Source organism: Paramisgurnus dabryanus, chromosome 12, assembly GCF_030506205.2.
Source record: "Paramisgurnus dabryanus chromosome 12, PD_genome_1.1, whole genome shotgun sequence".
Taxonomy (NCBI): Eukaryota; Metazoa; Chordata; class Actinopteri; order Cypriniformes; family Cobitidae; genus Paramisgurnus; species Paramisgurnus dabryanus.
The window spans coordinates 1015131-1027247 of record NC_133348.1 but is presented as its reverse complement, the minus strand read 5'-3'; the positions used below and the strand labels follow the sequence as shown (position 1 = coordinate 1027247).

The 12117-nt window shown below is 36.1% G+C and overlaps 1 protein-coding gene across 1 annotated transcript in view; it reads left to right on the top strand.

Moving 5' to 3' along the window:
- The window catches only part of LOC135738171 (uncharacterized), a 334980-nt gene that overhangs the window by 180265 nt on the left and 142598 nt on the right, over positions 1–12117 (top strand). The gene's annotated exons all lie outside the window — the stretch shown is intronic.

Here is a 12117-nt window from a genome sequence, read left to right as displayed (position 1 = left end):
GCCAATGACTAATTTCACCATGGACATTCCGTGTTCTTTTGCATCCATTCATTTTTCCTTTATAAACCATGATATGAAAAATAAAATATAAACGGTTGTTGTATTTTTAAAATGCAATATTAAATTTCAAAATTTAAATTCAAACTGTATTTAGAACATCATACCCCCCCTCAAAAAAAAAACAAATACTGATGTATTTTCATATTTTTTTATGATTTTTGCACCTTTATTATAAATTTTAAACTAAAATAAAAAAACGCGATTATTAGATATTTTCACATTCAGACTTCTATGGCAGTGATCGCAGTGCTTTGCTTCATGCATGTAAACATCATCATTCTACGCATTTTGTAAATTTCTTCAAGTTTTGTCAAATTATGTTAACACAGCAAGCAAACAACGAGATGGTCCGGCTATATGCAATAGGAACACACTTCTACCCTAAATAACCTTGAATTTGGTTACATGCCGCTTTTGCCAAAGTAACTTGGAGAAGTACTGTATTCCATCAAGTAAGCAACAGGTGTTCAAGGTGTTTGCTTTAATTTCTTTTACATGTTGTAAACATACGCATCGTCTATTTTTGGGCTATTAGACTATTGTCACAACCGGCTCAAGTCATGACAAAAAAGGAGGACGCAGTGAAACCCAAAGTAATAATTAATCTTTTATTTAAAGAATGTAATAATTAAACTGAACTTGATAAGGCTTTTTGACAATTTAAAGGGAACAAATGTATTTGAAACCACAAAAAAGCAAACCAATACTTACAAAATAAAGAAGTAACTAAACACAAATTAACCAAACGAAACCCAAGCAGAGATCTCTCTCCAAACACAATCAACCCCAAACTTAAATAATGAAAGATAACGAGCCACAGGTGCAGATGATGTAGCGGTACAGCTCCACCCACTGGCCGGCCATAGCGGGGAAGCAAGAGACCCTTCACACTATTAAACTTTCACTGACAACCTAAATTTTGCCTTGTTTTAGCCAAAATTGCTTGCTGGGAAGCCGGTGAATGCGGAAGACAGATACACGTTTTATAATTAACGGCTATTTTCAATGAACATGCAGTGTTGCAGTCAGAAACCAGAAACAATTGACTAGTTTTAGATTCAGCCTGTGCGCATCTGTCATCGCAACAAGTTATGGACACAGGTATTTAAACGCAAATCAACATTCATTCACAACGAGAAATGTTCAAAGTGAACGGGAAGGACTGTGCGAAAATAGAGAGATTATGCAGTATAAAAAAAGACAGACGTCCGCCTGAAACAGTAAAAAAGTAGTTTGTTATTTATATACATGATTTTCACAAATCAGGCTCTATCTAAAACAATCAAATTGGCATGAACACCGACTGCTTGTTAATAAAAAATAGCCGTTAAAGGTAGAACCCCTCAGTTGAAACTGAAAAACTAAGCGGAGGAAGAAGATCCCCAATTTAAGATTAATGTTAAATAATTGTGTTGTTTAACACTTGTATTGAAATTGTTATTTTTTTCATTAAAACCTTTAAAACCAGTTTTCATTTAGTCATGGAAGTTAAAAAGCAGGCTTTTAATTGCTTTAAATGGCTATCCAATATATCATCAAAAAATAATTTACAGGTATGTAAGAAAAGGTTTGTACTGTAAAAATACTTTATTTGTTACGTTGTTAGGAGATAAAGAATTTACAAACCGCAAAGTCTCCGCAAGGTTCAGCACTTGGACAGCGTCAGTTTTTTTAAGCATTACTTAAAAATGTTTCTCATCTCACCATATCCACAGGTACAGAGTCATCATATACAATAAATCCGTGAGGTAGCATTAAAAACATTTAAAAACAGATGCATTTGTTTAAAGCAAAGCATTTATTTACTTACCAGGCTGCAGGTGAAGCAGCTCTTTGTGCCTTCTAACGTCTCATAATTAGTCCTCATTTATGTCCAAGAGACTCAATAATAATCTTTCACGTTCAATCCTTAAATCTTTCATATTTAAAAGCGTTTTTGTGCTGCTGCGCATTCATGTATCTGTTAAGCAAACCCGCGTTGTCGTCCCGTTTCGGCGCATATTACTAATGTGCTCTTCAAATAACAAAAAAACATTGCGCCATTGACTTTAGACTTTAGACCAGGTTTTTGTTGGTCAGTGGCGTAGTCTATTTTAGTTGCCTCAAAATAGCAACGCACCAACAATGCGCCTGAACACACCTCGTTTTCAGACCAGAACGCCCATGGGCGCAAAAGGGGGCGCAAATGCATTTGCTATTTAAACAACGCGGCGCTAAACGTGAAAATTATAATTGTGCATGGTGGAAACTAGCAAAAGACACTTGCGTCGCGCATTGCGCTGCATTGCGCTGGGTGTAAGATAGAGCCCATTATCACAAATCAACATTTATAGTTTCAAACTTTGTAGATGTTCAGTCTTGCCAGTTATAATCTACGCGTTTTAAAATAGTCTAAATGAGTACAGTAAGAAAGGGGAAATATTGGGCCAGAGGACCAGAATCACATACATTTACAAATCATAATGAATAGAATGTTCACGTGCATAAAGCCGCGCTCTGCGAATTCACAGCCAGAAGAAGCCTTAATGTGAAACAGCAAAACTGTGTAAGTAAAGTAAATAAATTACAAGAACCAAAATTAGCATTTTTGTAAAACTGAAAAAAAAATTCAAATTATTTGCTTTTCAATTGTAAAATACTCGGTTTTTGCTTGCTGTGTTAACATAATTTGACAAAACTTTAAGAAATTTACAAAATGTGTAGAATGATGATGTTTACATGCATGAAGCAAAGCACTGCGATCACTGCCAAAGAAGTCTGAATGTGAAATAGCTAATAATCGCGTTTTTTAATTTTAGTTTTAAATTTATAATAAAGGTGCAAAAATCATAAAAAAATATGAAAATACATCAGTATTTGGTTTTTTTGGGGGGGGGTATGATGTTCTAAATACAGTTTGAATTTAAATTTTGAAATTTAATATTGCATTTTAAAAATACAACAACCGTTTATATTTTATTTTTCATATCATGGTTTATAAAGGAAAAATGAATGGACGCAAAAGTACACGGACCGCAGTTGCTGTAGTTTCTTTCTTTTTAATCCATTTTTGAATGTCCATGGTGAAATTAGTCATTGGCATTGCAATATACAACTTTGAATTATTATGGAATGTTCGTAGCCTTCATGTTTGCTTTCACATACCATCCTTAACTAAAATATTGCTGTTTTAGCTTATTATTCACTATAGGAAGACAAAACACTACGCAAATGTGATTTTTAAATAACACATTTTATCATTAAAATCCCATTCAACATTAATGGTGATCTGAGGGGGCGGGATAGTGCCGGATAGTGCCCCCCGTGGTGCCGGCCCTCACGTTATACAGGGATTAATAAAGAAAAACATATCAATATCTTTATAGTGGCGGTACGCGAAAAGGCGTGATCATGTGTAAAATCGTGTTTAAATAAATCATTGTTATACAGAGGCTAGTGGGAAAGGGAACAACAATAATTTATGTCAAGGCTACAATTAAATACACAGTTAAAGAAACAAAAGTGCCCTCATAAGTCTTTTTTGATCTCCGGTAAGTTTGCGATAGTGATGTCATGTGAAGGGGTGGGCCACGTGTAAAATCTTCTGATGCCGTTTTGTCCGATGCTTTGTTGTGCGAGACCTGACTCCTTTTCTTCTGATATCTGATACCTGACTCTGATAACTTTTCATCTGAGAACTTTTCATCTGAGAACTTTTCGTCTGACTCCGTTTTTTCTGATAGCGTTTTTTCTGAGAACTGACTTTTTTCATCTGATGTCTGATACCTGACTCTGATAACTTTTCATCTGAGAACTTTTCGTCTGACTCCGTTTTTTTCTGATAACGTTTTTTCTGATACCTGACTCCTTTTCATCTGATGTCTGAGAAATGACTGTGCAATTTCGTAAACTTGACATCGTTTTTTCTGAGACCTGATGCCTTTTCATCTGATGTCTGACACCTGACTCTGACATCTGAGGATGTCCTAAAATGTACACCGTACTAAAGATAGGCTCTATGCTAAAGCAGGCAGAAAAAATACAGTGGATGAGCAAAAAAAACCCTTGGTGTTTGGTGTCATATTCATTTATAAACAACATAATGTTTTTACATGTATTTTAGGAACAATTGTACTTGATGGAATAACCTTATTTTTATCACGTTTCATGTGTCATGCTCTCATACTTTCATTGCTGTTAGTTTATGTCAGTCCTGAGGTTTGCTTGCTAACAGACAATGGACTAATATGGACACAAATGTAGAAATGATGATATGCACCTCAATTTTGCCTACATGTATATGCAGCATAAACTGTATATATTAACGTTAGTATTAACGACGGCAGTGGGGCCTCTGGCCTTAGTCAAACGAGTTCTGTTTCTGTTTCTAAAATCGTCAACTATATGTAATACACTTATTTCCCAATAGCTAGCTTGTACAACCTAATAAATAAATAAATTAATGAATAAACTAAAACCTTTTTTTCGTCAACATTCCAAAACATGGTAAATGTCATTAATACTCTTTAGTAATATGCTGAAACTTTGCATTGGTTGTCGATTGAGTCTTAATTGCCAAATATGGTCGGTTTGCAATTTTTGGCCTTTTCCCCTGGCCTTAAAAATAGTATGTAATACAGAACCGCTTGCCACTGTACGTTAGTATTAACGACGACAGTGGGGCCTCTGGCCTTAGTCAAACGAGTTCTGTTTCTGTTTCTAAAATCATCAACTATATGTAATACACTTAACCAGCAATAGTTAGCCTGCCCGGAACCGAGCTGACTAAAACCACATTACTGTGTGACACTTGCTTTTTATGTGAACGGCCCCTACGCTAATAAGATTTTGTTTCTCTCTCCCTGTCTCGTCCTCAATCCCGAGGACAATAAGACAAACAGATCCAGATCCAGTTCCGGTAAATGTGAAAGTCGGCACACCTCTGATCTACTGGCTGTTCTTCAACGTGATGTCCAGCTGATGCCTGACCAAAGACCACCGGCAGAACCCGCTTAATCTCCGCTTAATCTCCTTCCGTTTTAATGTGTGTATATATATATATATATATATATATATATATATATATATATATATATATATATATCTCCCAAGGGTTTTTTCCTCCTAGGACTTTTTTTTACTTCCCCGGCTAAAATTCCGGGGGTTTTTTCTCCTAGGGGGTTTTTCAACCCGGAGAGGCAGCCTTTTTGGGCTTAACTTCTATACGTTACATTAGTAATACGTTTGCTTATAATGTTGATATATAGCCGCAGCAAATTTAGCTGCTTGTGCTATCGTGTATTATGTTATGCTATCTGTCGATTTTCTGTGCTTTTCACTACATCTATTATGTAAAGCTGCTTTGATACAATTACCAAATTGTGAAAAGCGCTATATAAATAAAATTGAATTGAATTGATATGCATATAAGCTGCAGGTTTCATATATGTGCATATATCCTCATATAGGTTCTTTCCATGTGGGTTTGCATGTCCACAGACATCCATAAGGAGTCATAGTCTGACGTTTATACACTAAACCTTTTTGGTACGTTCACAGACATCCAAAAGGGGTGCAAGAGTGACGTCCAGATACTGACCCTGTTTTGCACGTCCACAGACATCCATAAGTGGTGGTAGTCTGACCTTCATACACCGAACCTTTTTGGTATGTTCACAGACATCCAAAAGGGGTGCAAGAGTGACGTCCAGACACTGACCCTGTTTTGCACGTCCACAGACATCCATAAGGGGTCATAGTCTGACGTTCATACACTGAACCTTTTTGGTATGTTCACAGACATCCAAAAGGGGTGCAAGAGTGACGTCCAGACACTGACCCTGTTTGCACGTCCACAGACATCCATAAGGGGTCATAGTCTGATGTTCATACACTGAACCTTTTTGGTATGTTCACAGACATCCAAGAAGGGTGCAAGAGTGACGTCCAGATACTGACCCTGTTTTGCACGTCCACAGACATCCATAAGTGGTGGTAGTCTGACCTTCATACACCGAACCTTTTTGGTATGTTCACAGACATCCAAAAGGGGTGCAATAGTGACGTCCAGACAATGACCCTGTTTTGCACGTCCACAGACATCCATAAGGAGTCATAGTCTGACGTTCATACACTGAACCTTTTTGGTACGTTCACAGACATTCAAGAGGGGTGCAAGAGTGACGTCCAAACACTGACCCTGTTTGCACGTCCACAGACATCCATAAGGAGTCATAGTCTGACGTTCATACACTGAACCTTTTTGGTATGTTCACAGACATCCAAAAGGGGTGCAAGAGTGACGTCCAGACACTGACCCTGTTTTGCACGTCCACAGACATCCATAAGGGGTCGTAGTCTGACGTTCATACACTGAACCTTTTTGGCACGTCCACAGACATTCAAGAGGGGTGCAAGAGTGATGTCCAGACACTGACCCTGTTTGCACGTCCACAGACATCCATAAGGAGTCATAGTCTGACGTTCATACACTGAACCTTTTTGGTACGTTCACAGACATCCAAAAGGGGTGCAAGGGTGACGTCCAGACACTGACCCTCTATTGCACGTCCAGCAGACGTTTAAAAGTGGGTCTGAACTAACGGACATTATACAGACATGATCTGAATGTCTCCCAGACGTTCCATGTTTGGTGGGGTAGCACAGATTGAAGAAAATCCATCGATGATTGACATCTGATTCGCTGTATACTGTACTGTATGATGTAAGTGATTCTCACAAAACACACGTGACATGACAACGTAAGAAAACATGAGTTTTGTCTCAAATCATTTTTATGTAAGTGTAAACTGTCAATGTCCTCAGACCATCTGAGGAGATTTCTAACTTTATACATATGCAAAACTTTTGTCAGTTTACTTGTCTGATATTTCAGCTATAGACAATTTCAAAAGATGTAAACAACACTTGTCCAGAAACACTTCCCGTTTCAGTTTTTGACTGTTTTTTATTTTATTTTACATATATCATTATCTTTAAGGTGTTTCTTTGACTTTTTGATTCAGTTCTATATGTTCTGTTGGTTGTATTTTATCCCAACGTTTATCTAGTGTTGAAAAAACTGAAACAAGAAGTGCTTCTGGACCAGTGTTGTTTACATCTTTTGACATGGTCTATAAGCTACATCAACATTGAGACTAGAGTTAATTTGTTAATTTGAAATGCCTGACAAACTGTGTTTGTATTCTTTTTTTCTGTACTGTTTGTGTACGTTGCAGTTTTACACATACTGTAGAAGTGCCCTTCATAAGTATTCTTCTGTTTGTTATGGAGTCAAGAAATGTCTAAAAGATGAACATGAGACAAAAGTACAGAATCTGTCACATTATTTTTTTTAATAGTCACTTAGCTGTGTCCTGATTGTTTACACATGAAAAGCATAAAATGTGTATGATCAGTTTGATTCACATATGTGCATTTGTGTACAACATACATAAGTCAGCATTTGGGTGATTCTCACGAAACCATTGAAACACCACGGCACTAATGATTTTAGCTATAAAATGTGTAATATAGTAATATTAAAAAGCATCAGAATTAACACAATACTGTGTTCTACCTTGCACAATGTGTGATTTCAACATTAGAATTTATAATTTGTCAATTTTATCTCATTTTCTGCTGAAATTCTCATTACCGCAATGTGTCCGGCTGTGTTTGAACATGCGTTATGTTGTAATTTAATCAAATTAACACAAAAATATTTAAAAAAAATAAAATAAATGGATGTTTTGCTAGACTACTTTAGATGACAGAAAAAATATTTACTGAATATTCATGTATAATAATAATGAAGAAAAATTAGGAAAATGATGTGTCCATGCCTGATGTTCTCATCCTCCGCAACACTTTTTGAGAATAGTTTAAGCACACATACAGAATTTTAATAAAGTTTGATTTTGAGTGACCAAGCACATGGACCACTTACTTCAAGATGGCTACCAGGTAAGATCATTTTTTTACAGTTAATTTGAAATATTGTCTTGTCAGAATGCTTACACGACATTTTGATTATCATTACCGCAACAGATGCTTATTAAATGTTAATTTAATTAATAGAAGCATAATACTTTGATTTTAAATGCATGTGCAGAATCTCCAAATTATGTTCTTTCAGGTTTGTCATGTCATTTTGAAAATATGTCAGTGTTGATGTTTTCTGACTGTTGCGGTAATGAGATTTTTTAGGACTAATTTTTTAAATTATGTTACAAAAAGTGTTAAATGATAAGTAAAAGTGTTTAAATTAATGCTCCTATTTACTCCAGACTTTGTTTTTTAATGTCTGGTGGGAAAAAAAGTAAATCTAAGCAATTTTTACATTTTCATGCTTGACATTTTTAAAACCAAGTTTTCGTGAGAATCACCCATTTACAGTTTTTTACGATTGGTTACACACAAAATCTTTTCATGTCACACGATTTTCAAAACCTCTCACTCAAAGTGCAAAACTACATGCCAAATCTTCAAAACCATAAGCTATTTCTCAGCCTTTGACTCAGTTTTCAATTGCATAAAACACTTTTTTCAAAACACTACACACAATTCTCTACCTAAAACACAAAGATCTATGAGGAAGTCACTTGCTTTCCTTTTCCAAACACAACCAATCAAAATGCTACACTCATTCACCAGGTCACACAGACACACTCCTCACATGTGCAAACACTAAATGCTTTACTGATCACTAACCAATCACTGCTTTACTTTACAGTAGTATAGATATTAGGGATGCACCGAAAGGAAAATTCTTGGCCGAAACCGAAAACCGAAAATGAGGAAACCAAGGCCGAAAAACCGAAACCGAAACACCGAAATAAATTATTATGCCAATTATTAGTACAAATGCATTTATGGCTATCACTGTGTACTAACTTTACTAGGGGTTTGTTACAGATCACAAAACTCACGGTTCAGATCACATTACAGTTTTTGAGGCATGGATCGGATTATTTTTCAGATCAGCAAAAAGGGGGTGGGGAAAATCTAATAACAAATAAAGAAATTACAAACATTTATAAAAAAGAACAAAGCTGCACATTACATAATAAGGGCTAACATTAGCATTTGGTACAGAAATCAAATTAAATGAGTCATAACACTGTCTTTATTGTATAAATTAAATATTATATTATTATTTTTAGAGCTATTTGTCTCTTTGTTAGACTTCAGTAGGTTATTTGAGGTTACTGTAAGCAGAGACTGGTTTATGACTGTAATCTATACATACACTTAAGACATAAACAAATGTTTTTATTAGAAAAAGAATACTTTGGAGATAATTTTGTTTATATGTGCCCTGTCAATAACAGAAAGATTTTACGTTCGCTTGTTTGCGTCTCACTCGTGTGTGCACTATTGAGAGCACTTAAACGCGCGCGCGCACACAGAGAACGAAGGCGAATCCCAAACAGCGCAGCATAAAAACGTTACGTTGTTTTTCATTGCTTTATTCGGCACATGTATGTTAATGGACTATACAGTATGAGACACTTTTGCGCGACTCTCTCTAAAGTTTACACATCAAGAGTTCTGATCTTTGAAGAGAGTACTCACTGTGATGATCACGTCTGGACCGGACACAACCGCATGTGCCTCTGTGCGTACTTTACCACCTTTTTGCGGTTAAATACATCCACGCCGCATACAGTACATGTTGCTTCAGACAAGCACGTGCAGGTCGCGGTTTCTGTTTGCGTCATCACAACATTTCGGCCGTATTGTTTCGGTGATAAAAGTCTTTCGGCCGAAAGCCGAAAATGCTATTTTGGGCTATTTTCGGCCGAAAATTTTCGGTGGCCGAATATTCGGTGCATCCCTAATAGATATGCCTATAAATAGGTCAAAGGTCACTGTTTTGTCAATCTGCACCCCCCCCTGCCAATTCCTGGAACAGGACCCCACACACAATTTACTGTATTCTACTGTAAAGAATATACTTTTGGTTTACATGTTTATAGTTTTGTTGTATGCTAATGTATACAACAGGAATATTTGGACTAATGAATATTTTCTGTTTCTACATTGCATTGGCGTCTCCGGTGTACTTTTTACCTCTCTCGGCAAATTACTTTCACTGTAGAACATTGTATTGAAATGTAGATATAAGCCCATGAAAGACCAAAGAGCTTTAGATTTAGAACAGCAGTGTTTAGATGGTATATCCAAAAATGTATTATTTTGAAAGAAGTGTTTGCCATTTGATGCAAATGCTTCATTTTGACACGTGTTTGTGGCATTTTGAATGCAGTGTTGCATTTTGAAGGAGATATGTGCTATTTTGCATTTTGTGTGTGCAGTTTTGAGAATTGTGTGTAGAGTTTTGAAAAAAAAGGAGACTTAGTTTTGAAAACGTGTGTAAGCAATTGGTAAAAACTGTAATGCTGTTGTTCTTTGTTGTTAAAGCATGTATGTGTTGAAACATAAACAAAGGTTAATAAAATGTGACATTCTAAACTTCTGACATACTGATATTTATCTTACCAATTTCTGGTCTCCACAGCAAACAGAAAAATCTTGTCTTTACAGTTCTGATACTTATGGAGGGCACTGTATTGTGTGTGTGTGTGTGTGTGTGTGTGCGTGCGTGCGTGCGTGCACGTGTATATCTAGATTTATTTTTTCATGAGTAACTAGTAACTTGCTACTTGAGTATTATTTTCAATGCATACTTTTTACTTCTACTTGAGTATTTATTTATTTAGTTACTTGTATTTTTTACTTGAGTAAAGTTTTTGGCTACTCTTTCCACCTCTTTTAAAATCTTCATGAATCTAGGCTGAGTTTGCCACGTTTAAGCCTAAATAATCAGACAGATAGCAGCTAGCTATCATAGCTTGCAGACAAGCAGCCTAGGCTACAATTTTTTGGTAGGGATTAGGCAAACATTTTTGCTGATTTTAATAAAGACCCTGTTATTCCCAGTCCTTCATATAGGCCGTGAGTTTAAATAAAAAAAAAAATAGGGGGGGGTGCCCTTTATATAGGTCAGAGCAACTGCCCCTAAAAAATCCTGTGCACGTCCCTGCATGACGTCACAACTGTGAAGCCACCGCGCCGCAATGTTGGTATACCCAAACATTCTATTAAATCAATGGACGCAATCAGATTTTAATGATAAAACATCACTTTACTAGTCTTCGTTTTTATATGTGAAGTTACCCTGTACATTATTACAACACAAATGTCCTAAGCATGTACATAGTTATTTACTGAAAGTTGTACATTTTAGTTTTTATCAGTTATTATACATTCATCTTTATTACAGTATTAGATCAGCAGACAGACCGCAGCATATTTAGTATTAATGACAAACGTGCTCATTCTGAAATCTAAATAAATAATCATACTTTGTACCGTATGTGCATGCAATAATTAGCTGGTTTTATGTTATCTAATCTTACAAGTTACCTAAACTTATTTAGAGAAATAACGCTGACCGTGTAGCTGAATGTAAAAAAAAACTTTATTTATACCCGTGTCATTAACAGAATGCAGCAGACACACTCACCTTAACGGTTTTTTATAAATCCATTTTCCTGACCGATTAAAACATAAACACTGCAAATAATACCAGAATTAACAGTTAATTTACGTACATATATCCTAAAAATAATCTTGCGTGACTGATACGCTGTAAAGCGGGTGAATTTAAAACATGATTTTGAATGGAAGTCAATGATGCCCTCTGCCGGTTGGGTATACCAAGATGGCGGCTCGAACTCTGCGCTGGCTTCACCTCACGCTGTTACGTTAAGCGTTCTATGCGCAATCCAGTCATTTATATAGATCAGTGATTGGAACACATTTTTGTTCATGGTCAGGGACAATTTTTTCTAGCGGAAGGAATGCTTTTTATTGATTTAACTTCATTAAAGTTGCACTAATATATTTTTTTTACTTTAATATTGTGTGGTAACCGTTTTATAAAAGCAATAAGGTACTTAATTGAGGCAAGTGCTGTATCGTGCATAAGAAACGGCTGAAGGGTTGCCCTTCAGCTGTTACTTATTCACGATACAGCACAGCCTCTCGTATATTGCTTATGTATATAACTGC